The sequence below is a fragment of the Dreissena polymorpha genome, chromosome 7, assembly GCF_020536995.1.
Source record: "Dreissena polymorpha isolate Duluth1 chromosome 7, UMN_Dpol_1.0, whole genome shotgun sequence".
Classification (NCBI taxonomy): Eukaryota; Metazoa; Mollusca; class Bivalvia; order Myida; family Dreissenidae; genus Dreissena; species Dreissena polymorpha.
The window spans coordinates 86,427,451-86,439,885 of record NC_068361.1 but is presented as its reverse complement, the minus strand read 5'-3'; the positions used below and the strand labels follow the sequence as shown (position 1 = coordinate 86,439,885).

Below are 12,435 nucleotides of genomic sequence, written 5' to 3'. Positions count from 1 at the left end.
TTGCTACTAGGTAAATAATTTGTTTTATTCCATCCTTAGGCCCGCAATAATGAAAAAGTGTCAGAACGATAACGACGTCATTTTGTGTATAATCATTACGTAATGCAATATTAACAGTAAGCGTTTCTTTTCTGCAACTTTCTGATGTTCAGTTTCGTTATGAAGTATGAAATATGTGGAAATGATTGAATGAATAGAATGCCAGGTAAGTGTAGAATACAAATAAGTTTGTATTCGACAATAACCTCGTTTTCTCTAAGTGGGACATTTATTTAAAAAAGATACATTGATAAAAATAATTACATCATACGTCTACAAAGAATTTGGGTTAAAGTTCAATTTTGCTGAATAATGATTGAATTTTTTTAGAATGTTACTGGTTAGCGATCGTTGCCCCTACAAAATAATTACGTGGTCGTTTTTAATTATTCATAATTCATAACTGATGCCATATTACTAGTTTATCATAACACCGCATTGATATCTGCCTGATATAACGTTGCATTATATATTTTTATATCATGGTCAACAGTAAGTTCTTATATCAGTCATGTGTGGAGGATGGTCATATTACTCGGAATCAACTATAAAGTACTCATTTTTATTAAAATCGAATATGACTCAACATAACAAAAATTTGGTAACAAGATGCAGTATGTTTAAGCACAAAATGCAACACAAACCGCAAAAAAAAAACAACATTTTTTTACAAATATTAAGCGTGCTCATGACGTCATTATTAACACGTCAAATGACAAAAGTCATGTTCTTTCCCGCTAAAACTGCAGCTTTTAAGCGATTTTTTCCTTATTTCCATAAAATCGGGGACGAACAGGTATGATAAACAGAAAAACAGGTTACTGCCTGATCTTTTTGTAATATATGAGGCTCGGCACGAATAATTTAACGGCTCGGCAAGCCTCGCCGTTATATTATTCTAAGCCGTGCAAGATATATTACAAAAAGATCAGGCAGTAACCTGTTATTCTCTCTTTATCATACCGTTACATTAATATCTATCTGATGCAACGTTGCATGATATATTGTTTTAGTATACCTCTCTTTCATTCACAATGCTAAACTCCCAAAGGCCATAGTGACATAAAAATACTGTCAGACCAAGCGGTAAAAAAAATAACTGACCATAAAAAACCTGTTGCCCGCTCAAAAATACTGTCGCCCGCTATCTTAGCAATCACGTGCAAAATGCTAAACATTTCGATATTTGATAACCATGTATTGTAATACATATATGGAAATTATTGTGTACAAAAGATTACAAGACTTTCAATAAAAAAGTAATGCATCAAAAAAATTAAATTATACTTTTTGCTTGATGATCAAAGTGTTTCATATCAAATCATATATCTTATAATTGCTTGCTTTATAGCCTCTGTAATTCAAAGCTGGTTCAGTGGCTTCGGCGTAGTGGATATGGAATGCAAGATAATCACAGGTATGAATATTCATAAATAAATTTATATATTTCATTTAATAGATAAGGCGCATTGAGACGTGAAATCGAGTCCGTTATTTAGGAATAACAAGCTTAAGTCTATTCAAAGATTTTGAGAAAGCTATCAGAACAGGCATCATTATCCGGATTTCCGTGTCACAAGTAGTATACCATATACTAAACCGAACGTTTCACACTAAGATCTAATATTACTAGACACACGTTCGTTTATTAATAAACGTGCACGGCTCAGATGGGGCAATATATAGAAATGGTCGCGGCAGAAGTAACGATACGAGTTCGCGTCATCAACTAAAATCAAAATATTAAATTTTTAACTGATTCACCTTAAAAGCAAACGGAAGTTATATACCTATAAGATTAGATCAATTACAGTATGCACGTAGTGACCGTATTGACCCACGCTCAAACAGTCATGAGAGTTAAATGAGTGAAATGGTTATCTCCAAACTGACCCTACGCGTGTCAAAAGATGTTTTCTTTTCTTTTCATAATATTTCCATTTTTAACCCAGAGTCACAACGAAATTTGAATTTGTATGCTTACATACTGGCCAGAAACACTATTTACGATATCAAGTGAAAGGTCAAAACAACTGTTTTTATTTCAAAGAATTTTTTCAATAATTGTTACACGATTAACTCACAATCCAGATTTTTCTGATGTCGATGCCTGATTTATAAATCTTATTTAAAATGATATACGTATAACAACTTCTTACCTGTTCAGATTGACAATTCAAAACATATCTTGAACTCTTGAACATTATTTATACGGACCAGTTGGTCTGTAAAAAAAACAAATTATTTCAGCATGTATACTTTATAATTATTACTGTTTTACCAATGCATACTTTTTCCCACCCTTTAAACTTTTAAAAGATGACACACCTGCTTTGTCCTCTGACGAAATAAATGTCTACCAATTGGGCAAAACGTGCTCTCAGGCTAGTGATTTAAATATATGACAGTAAAGACTGCCTGTGAAAAACGGTATATTTTAGATGATCAAATATCCTCCATGTTACAATATGATCAGGCTCCGGTCGTTGTCGGTTCAGGTGCTACATGTACTTCCATTGAAAGTACCCCGGGTACTCTGAAGACAAGTATCGTTAAAGAACCTCTTCTCGAACCTCACCTCTTTTCGAACCCTTCATTAGTTTACATTTTATGCGCGCACGTGCAGTACATCACGGTTTTTTTAGCATTAGTAATTTGTTTACGTCGACTCGCGCGTAGCTGCAAATCGACAAAAATGCGTCAAAAACAGGTAGATTTAGTTGATTAATCATAAAACACACAAAAATCATTGTATTTCTTAATGCTTTTCACATATGTAAGGATTTTCCTTAACAAAAAACTTTAAAAACATGGTCTAAATTTTGTTCTCAACTTTGCTTGACAATTTACACATGTTAGCTGCTGCAGTTAGTCACGTGTTCATGGTCAAATATCTGACTAATTTATTTTTAAAGTTGTACACTGAATGGTTCGAAAGCAGGTACTGATTGTTTGGGTGGTATTGATAGTTTTACTTGATATGGATGTGTTGGAAACTTGCAAACATCTGATATCAAAAGAGGATTTACATAGCAATTACAGTTGCCAGCCATGAAGAAACAAGTTATTTATCAAATACATTACTTGTAAATATGTTTCACTATTTTCAAAATTATATTTGAGTATAATTGACGTGTCAAAAATTAAGAGGTTCAAAAGATGGTTCGTCCATAATATACTTCAATTTACCCGGCTTAGGAAAATATAGGAAAAGGCAACTTGACATACTCGGGGGTACTTTTTAGTATATTTTCCATACCCCGGGTACTTTGAAGTATACTTAAGAGTACTCAGGATACAAAAATGTTGTACCTGAGCCGACAATTACCAAATGAGCATTATTTGTTACTGTACTTTCTCAACACTCCAGTTTCAGATGAGCATTAATGAAATTACAATAATGAGTTCAAAGATTACCACCACCTGTGATTGTAGCGAACAGTCAACCTTTGACATGCATTTATAGTCATCTGATCTACATGTTACAAGAAATTCCACAATTATTTAATTATGTTGTACATGTACTGATAGGTTTGATTCTAGCAAATGGATATTTTCAATCAGAACTGTTCGCAGACTGAGATAAAAAAAAACTATATCGTTTTTCTTATAAGATTCCTGTTACTATATTGGTTGTTCAGTATTTTTATATTTCTATTGTGGAAGTCAAACAAAATTGACATAATTAAGAAAATAAAAACATTATAATTATTTCTGGGATATTAACAGAGAAAAACAAATCATGTTATCTTGTACGATTTTAATAACAGTATTACACACCTGTGTTTAGGATATACCGTTCAATAAGGGTGACAACAATACTTGAAAATAATGAAAAATGAAGGTAAGCTGTAATGTATTGCAGATTCACTGATACCGGTATGTGTTATGTAAAAAGGATCCAATGAACAATTATCTTAAGGGATTTGTTTAATATACCACAGATAAAATATATTTAAGGTTAATAGTCTTACACATGCTAATTTGCCTTTAACATGCCCTTTTTTCAAGATAAAATACTTTCCTTGCCAGAGGAAAGAGGTTTGGGTTCAAATCCCAGCAGGACTTCAGAGGAGATGCATTTGGGACAAATGCTTGTATTTGCTTTTATTGTATTTGCTTTACTTTATCCGTATAACCAACATGCACATGTATTGAAAATAATCTTTGTTTTGACATCAATGAAAAGACATCAGCCTTATGAATGGACATCATTTTAATTCGTTTAAGTAACTTAAACTATCATGCAAAATTCAAATGCAAAAGAATAACATTTATGGTTTCAATATACTCAATACAAAACAAACACAGCATAATGCAAAAAAAGGAGAGAACAAAAAAAACTCAATAATTACATGTTTTAAATAATTTCACAATTTATAACAATTTAAATAACTTAATTATAACTTATTATAGTAATGTACATGTATTTAATACATCTTAGTAATAAAAACTTGACAAATGTCATACTTTGACTCAAACAACCATTAAACCATTGATGACATTGCCGAAAATCACTTTTTATCCATGACCCCATTTGTGAATATAAGGTTTGAAATTGTGGGTAAATAATAAGATTTGTACATGTGTGCACATAAACCGCCTAAAAAGAGGCATAACAATTATGGGTTTACAACTGACTTCTGGATATATTCTCATTGAATTTGAACTCATGTAGTATGTTGCTTGGAACTGGATTCCAATGTTGTTGAAAAGCCATTTATATTTTATGTCCTGGGTTTTGTAAAAGCAGGTCAGTGAAGGAATGCAATTACTTCACTTTTTCTGTAGAATGTTTCTTCATTATCACTTATCCCCGTTTTAGCTCATCAATTTGTGAAAATAAAAGAGCTATTGTCATCACTTGAGCGTCGGCCTCCGGTTAAGTTTTGTGTTTAAGTCCAGTTTTCTCATAAAGTATCAAAGCTTTTGCATCCAAACATGACACGCTTACTAACTATCATGAGGGGACTTTGCAGGCAAATTTATGTAACCCTGACTGGCATTTTGACAGAATATTGACCCCTTTTAAACTTAGAAAATTGAAAATTTGGGTAAAGTTTGTGTTTAGGTCCACTTTATTCCTAAAGATTTAAAGCTTTTGCTTTCATACTTGCAACTATTACCAACTATCATAAAGGGACTGTATAAGACAAATTCTTTTTTTTTGACTTAGTAACTTAGAATATTTTGTTAAATTTTGTGTTAAGATCCACTCTACTTCTGCAATATCACGCCTATTGCTATCAAACTGTAAATACTTTCTTATTATCATAAGTGTACTGTACCTGGCAAGTTGAATTTGACCTCGACCTTTGAATGACATTGACTCTCAATATCAAATTATTATATTTTGCTAAAATCGCCATAACTTTTTTTATTTTTGATCAGATGTGATTCATACTTTGACGAAACTACACTTACCTGATACCACAATGGACCCCTCACAAACCATCACAGGCCCCACCTCAAAATCCCCCCCCCCCAAAAAAAAAATGTTATTGTAACATGGTTAAAAAACAATATTTAATTTTAGTATTTAATTTTTGAAAGACTGTCCAACCATTCCCCCAAACAATCCCCCAACCAAAAGTTTTGTTTTTCATTTTTGAAAGATAATTCAATTAGTGACCACATCCCCACACTATATACCCCTCTCCGCCCTACCCCACCCCCATTTTGATTGAAGTATTTAGACAGGTCCATTCACCTTTTAAAAGATAAATAGATGAGCAGTCTGCACCCGCTAGACGGTGCTCTTGTTCACATTTTAACTCTTCAACATTGTACAAGGGGTACTGAATTTCTTATATCTGATTCTGACACTTTTCTAATGTTTATGTTATTGGTGAACTAATTCCTTTCTATTTATGGGGAACTGTTTTTTTTCCATAAATATCCATGCAGTGTATTTCCTGAAAATAGACATTAGTTCATATTTATTCAAATTTTATGCTATACATTAATGATATTGACATTATGTGTTTAATTTTTAACAAAACTATAATACCAACCCTTGTCATTAGAGTTGTTAAATTACAAACTGTGACAGTATATCGCTTTACTATTGCCTCGATCATTTTGAAACAAGGCCATACAATATTATTCTATGTTAATAGTCTACGGTGTGCCCAAACTTTTAAAACAAGCGGAAAATTATTATTTTAAGTGTAAGAAAAATAACGACAGTGACCCATATGACGACAATACCTGCGTTATTCCAGAAAAAAGATGTACCGGTATTCATGTTTGGTGTACAGGTGTTATCCAGGTCACCTCCTTTGGAACAACTAATTAACACCTTCGGCCAAATGTGGCTGACTGATTGAATCAACCAGTGATAGAAGTCTGTACTTAAATAGCTCGAAGAGACTGTCAAACAAGTATTTTGTTTCGATTAAGATATAATCAGTTCCATCGTTGAGAATGGTGATTTTCATCTGATTATCAATAACTGCATAGAATGAACATGTGAATTTGCTGTTTTGTCCCTTATACTACCTTTTTTATACTGTATCTATTGCCCTTTTAAGATTTACTTTCAAATATATACCCAGTAATTAAAAATCTTAATTTAAATATTATGTGACACAACAATTTGTTAACATCAAACAACTATATTTATTTTATAATAATGACTTAAGACTGATATAAGATATTATGGTATGAGATGGTTTTCTTTAATGCAGTGAATGTAATGTAACCTTTCTGCCAGAGATTGTTTAGTAGACTGTAACCTCTATGATGAACGCTTGGAATGATCATGACATGATTGAGATGGTTTCATAAAAATAGTACGTTCTGAGTCCAACACAGAGGTGAATGTAATGTAACCGTCGTGCAAGAGATTGCGAAAATTGTAGTATTTGCTGATCACACACTCGGTTAATTTTTTCGGTGCTGGCGTCTGCTGGTGTTGGGCGACCGTTGAAAATAACATCGACGCCAAACAACATTTGTAAGTACTTCAGCAACAACAATGCGGCGCAGTTGGATGTACGAAAAAAAAGTGTTGTTCAATTATTGGAATCGTTTTGGGTAATGTTACTAAAAACCACGAATCCTAAAAAAACATGACGGCGAAAGTGACGGACAAAACGTTAAGCGAATAGAATGCACTGTTTGTGTGACTTTGTACTTCAACAACTGACGACTGAAAACGAATACATTGTGTGCAAAGCAAAAGGACCGCTAAAAATGTCACTTGCCAACGGTATGATAGCTTGAAAGTATGTTGACTGCAAAGCTATGTGTTTAAGTTATGTATTATATTTAAGAAAGTCACTAAATCAGCAATGTATACTTACCTTTAAACACATAATATTTATACAGGTTCCATTTAAATTCAACATATTGAATTTTCATCATATTGATCCTGTTTAGTCTTCAATTACTCTATCAAAATATGCAGTCAATCCGACAGCTGTTTGTTTTTATTCTGCATTTGTGCATTTTCATTGAAACCTGTGTCGATGTACTAGTATGGTCCATGTATGTCCTGGCAAACGGTTAATTTTCCATAAAATGTATCCACTGCCCACAGTTTTATAAGTATTCAATCTATATAGTTATTTTTGTATTAGCCCAACACAAAATTTAAGTCTGATTTACGTGAAACAAACCCGTTTGTATCGTGCATTTGGATATGGTGTCCGTCTTGCTCTCGGATGGTCATGGGTTCGATCTCTTATCTGGGAGTATTATTCTTTTTTTGAAAAATACAAACAATGTCAATGCTTTATTAAAATCAATAGTGAAATATTTTTCTCTTGCAAAAAAATAAGATCAATATATTTATTTAACGTTTGTTTTTGGAAATCGATTCAAATGAATGTATGTGGATGTCTATTTTTATGGATAAATGGGGTGACTGTAATGGATGATGATGTTTATGTTGATACGGATAAATGTTGATTGAATACATACTTTTTAAAAGGTTATGTTACAAAAAATTGTATTTAATGCACATTCTGGTTTGTTTAGGTAGTGGAATAATATAGACGTCATCTTTGTAGAAACACAACACACAAAGAGAACATGAGATTGCGACCAAGTGTGCTGAAATCAACTCTGCTCCAGATCCAATGCCTGTTACTACATACAGTACTCCGAAGATGCCCAGGACCCAATCGATGTGATGGTAACCAAGGAAGACAATGCGTATTCAATACTGTGTATACAGTTGCAAAATGAGACATGCCTTCAGAAAAAGTTAATAGTATGTTAGATCTACAGGTGAAAACGGTGTAGATGTGAAATATAAAAACTTGAGTTGGGCAACACTTTTTAAATTGCAAAAATCTATTTGTCAAGTAATTACAAACGATTTAGTAACTGATATTAATTCATCACTATCGTTTGGTATTATTTTAGATGATAGTACCGATATAGGAATTAATGAAAGAGTGCCAGTATGTGTTAGATTTATGAAAGCTGGTAAGGCTATCACCAAGTGTTTAAAATTGTTTTCTTGGTGATGGACGTGCTCATACTATAGTCAGTTTTCTGATAAAATAATTTGAAAAGCTTGGAATCAACCTTGAACATTGTACAAGCATTGCGACTAATGGAGAATGCGTACTGATGGGTAAAAGACTGGCGCTGGCGTACAGCTGATTGCAAAGTGTTCTCCATTCGCTGTACATAAACATTGTCTTATACACAGATTAAATTTAGCCTGTAGCGATACCATTAAGAAAGATGACTACATGACAACATTTCGATCTAAATTCAACGGCTTGTACACTTTTACGAGTGCATCATCACAGCGATTTTATTTTGCCAAATTTGGAAATGTACCGGTACCAGCCCAAAATTGGCAACATTGTGCACGAAAAACCCTGATAATAGAAAAATTCGAGTAGTAAAGTCGTCATATTGGAAAATGAGTGTATTTGACATTTTGCTCCCAAATTCTTTACAACACACGTTTTGAGAGGCATTCTGAAAGAAAACGAAAAATCATATTAGGTTTTTCTTGTTTACATACTCATTAAAATACTGTAAATAAGTTTCAAACTTTTTTCAACGTTACGTTTATATTTTTGCAAGTTATCTAACCAAACGAAAACGTGCGTATTATGCGAATCGAACTCGTACCATACGCATGGTAGTCTAGCGCTGACTTTTGAAAGTGTTGAGTAAATAACTTAACTTCATTGACGTTGCCAATAAAATCAAGCTGTTGTCAAGAGAGTGCAGATGGTATAATTTGAAAAGTGGATTGAAATAGTCAGTGTCCCTGCATGCATGAGCAAACTGGTGCTTATTCAGTTCCCCATTTATGCTTGGAAAGTCGTCGAAGGCTGGAGAAGGGAAGCATCCTCGCGTGGACCAGATTATGGATATGAAAAACACATAACAGGGCTTGGACGGCACGTGAATCGCCTTGTTAATACACGATTTCTCCCGTTCAAGCCCTCCTTTTGCCAAGTTTCTGCACCCCGCCAGAGGGCATTATAGAAAGAGTTTATGCAATACTATACATATATATATAAATTGCGATTGAAAACAACGGTTTTCACAACAATATTTTTTTTGCGTCGTCTGCAGCCGCAATGCACCAAAGTACTATAATGGATCTGTCAACATCAAAATGGCAACTTGAAATTAATGAAAGTAAAAAAGGTGAGTCCTAGTGGTCCTTTAAAATTAGTGATGCGAGTGTTCACTGCATGTTGTCATGGAGGGTATGTTTACAAACGTAAAAGAGTTGATTCCCTTACTTAGTTTTCACAATTCTGAAATGTATTCAAAATTATTTTCTTCACATAAATTTAAAAAAAACAACATTGCATTGTGCGTAGACAACTTGTTCTTAATATAACAGCATTATTATTTAACAACAAAACACATATAATTAGAATTGTGTTTAATGTGCATAACAACAAAGACATTTGGTTACAGCTCAAAATTTAAATTCACAAAAGTTCAAAATTACATATGAAGGCATATTACCCACACACAAACATTTTTGTTTGCATCTATCTCCGAAATATGAATCAAAACTTAAAATATATAGTAAGGGAAACTTGCTATCATATTTGTTTAGGTCGTTAAGTGTCCAACACTTGTTAAATTGTCAAAATTTAGGTGATTTTTCTGAACTATACATGTTTGTGGTATATTTTAGAGTTGATTAACGCGATTTATAAGGCAAAAGGCTTTTGAATGAGACATTTAAGATGTTAAGCTCCACAAATATACCAAACTTATGAAGATTTTTGAATTATTTTTTCTACATGTTCATAGGGCATATAAAGCTGCTTCGTGAACCTAGTCTAGTCCTTAGATACTTATTATATATCTATGTTCATGTTAATGTATATGAATCTATTTTCAGTTTTATTGTATTATAATTAAAAGCATCAGTTAGGTATTTCTAGATTGATAAATTATAACGAACCAATATGTGTTGATCCATATTCACTACAGGGTGACATGATGATTATCTGGCGAAGATGTGTGGGTCTTTATTAATGATGCTTTTACTATGTACAAACGTGCATATGCAGAATAAATATTCAGAATTAAATGGATTTGAACTTGTCATCGGTATTCCTATATTCAGTTTAAGTCTACAAATGACAATCATCTACGAGCATATCATGCTCATACAATAACTAAGTTTGTATAGTATCGATTTTCAGGCGATAGCCCCTACCATTTAACACATGGCTGTACTGATAATTACATGGCTTTCTTACATTTTGTTTACTCTTCTTAAGAATATATTAAACGTGTTAAATAAGCTTTTATCACATGCTATACCCTGTTTCCATGTAATACAACCATTGCATATTTTGTTTATATTACACATGTGTAATACAACAATTTTTAGCGTTTGTATTGCCTTAGTTTATTGACCAATCGCACTTTGTTATTTTGCTGAAATGACGTTGCAACGTCAAATGACGTCACGAAATGTCAACCATATTCGGGATTTATCATTATGTTTGCGTTAATATTTATTTTATTTGCTCATTTTAAAGCATGTTTAAAAAAAGTTCTGACACTCGTTGTCATATCATAGGATCTGTCATATCGTACCATATTTTATTAAACTCGTCCAGTAAAATTCGTAAGTAAGCTCGCCAAAGGCTCGGTCACTAAGAAAATTCCTGAACTCGTTTAATAAAATATGGTATGATATGACAACTCGTGCCAGATCCTATTTATATGTCTCATGAATATTGCTGGGCCAAGTAAGCACTCTTAATCCGGTTTAATCCCCCACTGCTTTGCATAGACCGTTCCAATGCGGTGACTACAGCTTTATTCTTCTGAGTATTTTTTTTGGTATTGTTTTGTTTCTTACTGTTTTGGCAATTGGTCACTTGCCTTAAATAAAGGATCAACTAGTTGTTTATAATGCGAATGCAATATTGTTCCAGAAGCTGGAGTTTCATTTCATTATATTGCATATCAGGAAACGTGGCGCCTAACACGTTTTGAGTTGTCTTTCCTTATCCTACAGCTTTTAAACTTATTATAGCAATTGTTGACTGTGAATGTTTATATTCTTCATTGAATTGTTGTGAGTAAAGTGTTTTTTGTACACATTTTTGCAAAAGGGAGAATACAATATTTCTATATAAAACATAAACAGTCTCTGGTGCATCCCTAGTTGTTCGAAATTACTTGTGATCAATTTATTTAATCTAAATAAAATACATATATTTTATTTGTTTGATGTGTCTCTGTTTGAAAAAGAATCAACCTACAACCTTGATATGTAATTCCAAGGGCTTTCGGGTGTCATCAATACTAGTTTAAAATTCTGCAATTTCAAGAAAAAACAACAAATGTCATGAGCTGACCATTAAAGCAAGCAATAAAGCGATTTTAGGCCGAATAACACTTACTTTAACGCAAAGGACATTGGCGAAGGGACACATATCCCATGTAAGTATATATCGTGCACGAATTCATTCGAAATGTAAGTGATAATGTCTAACATGTATGTACAGTTTGCTGCTTGACAAATAGCAAGTAAGGAATTTTCATTATGACTCCGTATTTCTATTTCTTTTTTAAGGTAGCACATCTGTGGCCGAAAGGTTAAGGCGATATATTATTATTAGATATTTCATTAGCGTCGTTTTGTTTATAAACAAATCTGCATGACCTACTTGTCAAATCTGACCGGAAACATCTCTCGTTGCCAGTATGAATCGAGTTTTTGATTTTTTTTACAGTGCTTGAAAATAATTGTAATACTTATATGAGTTGATGTCTTCATTTACATATATTTCAATTGTAATATACGTCATTGATTGTTTCTTTCAATGGTATGTCAGATCTTTATTTGTTCATGCTTAATATAATATAATTGATGGCTAACAAATATACCGGGCGAACAAACCAACAGCAATTGCGGACAGTGGTGTTGTTTAT

At 32.9% G+C, this 12,435-nt stretch overlaps 1 protein-coding gene across 1 annotated transcript in view; it reads left to right on the top strand.

The window, feature by feature from the left end:
• The window catches only part of LOC127837590 (uncharacterized), a 208,137-nt gene that overhangs the window by 26,617 nt on the left and 169,085 nt on the right, over positions 1 to 12,435 (top strand). The window lies entirely within an intron of this gene.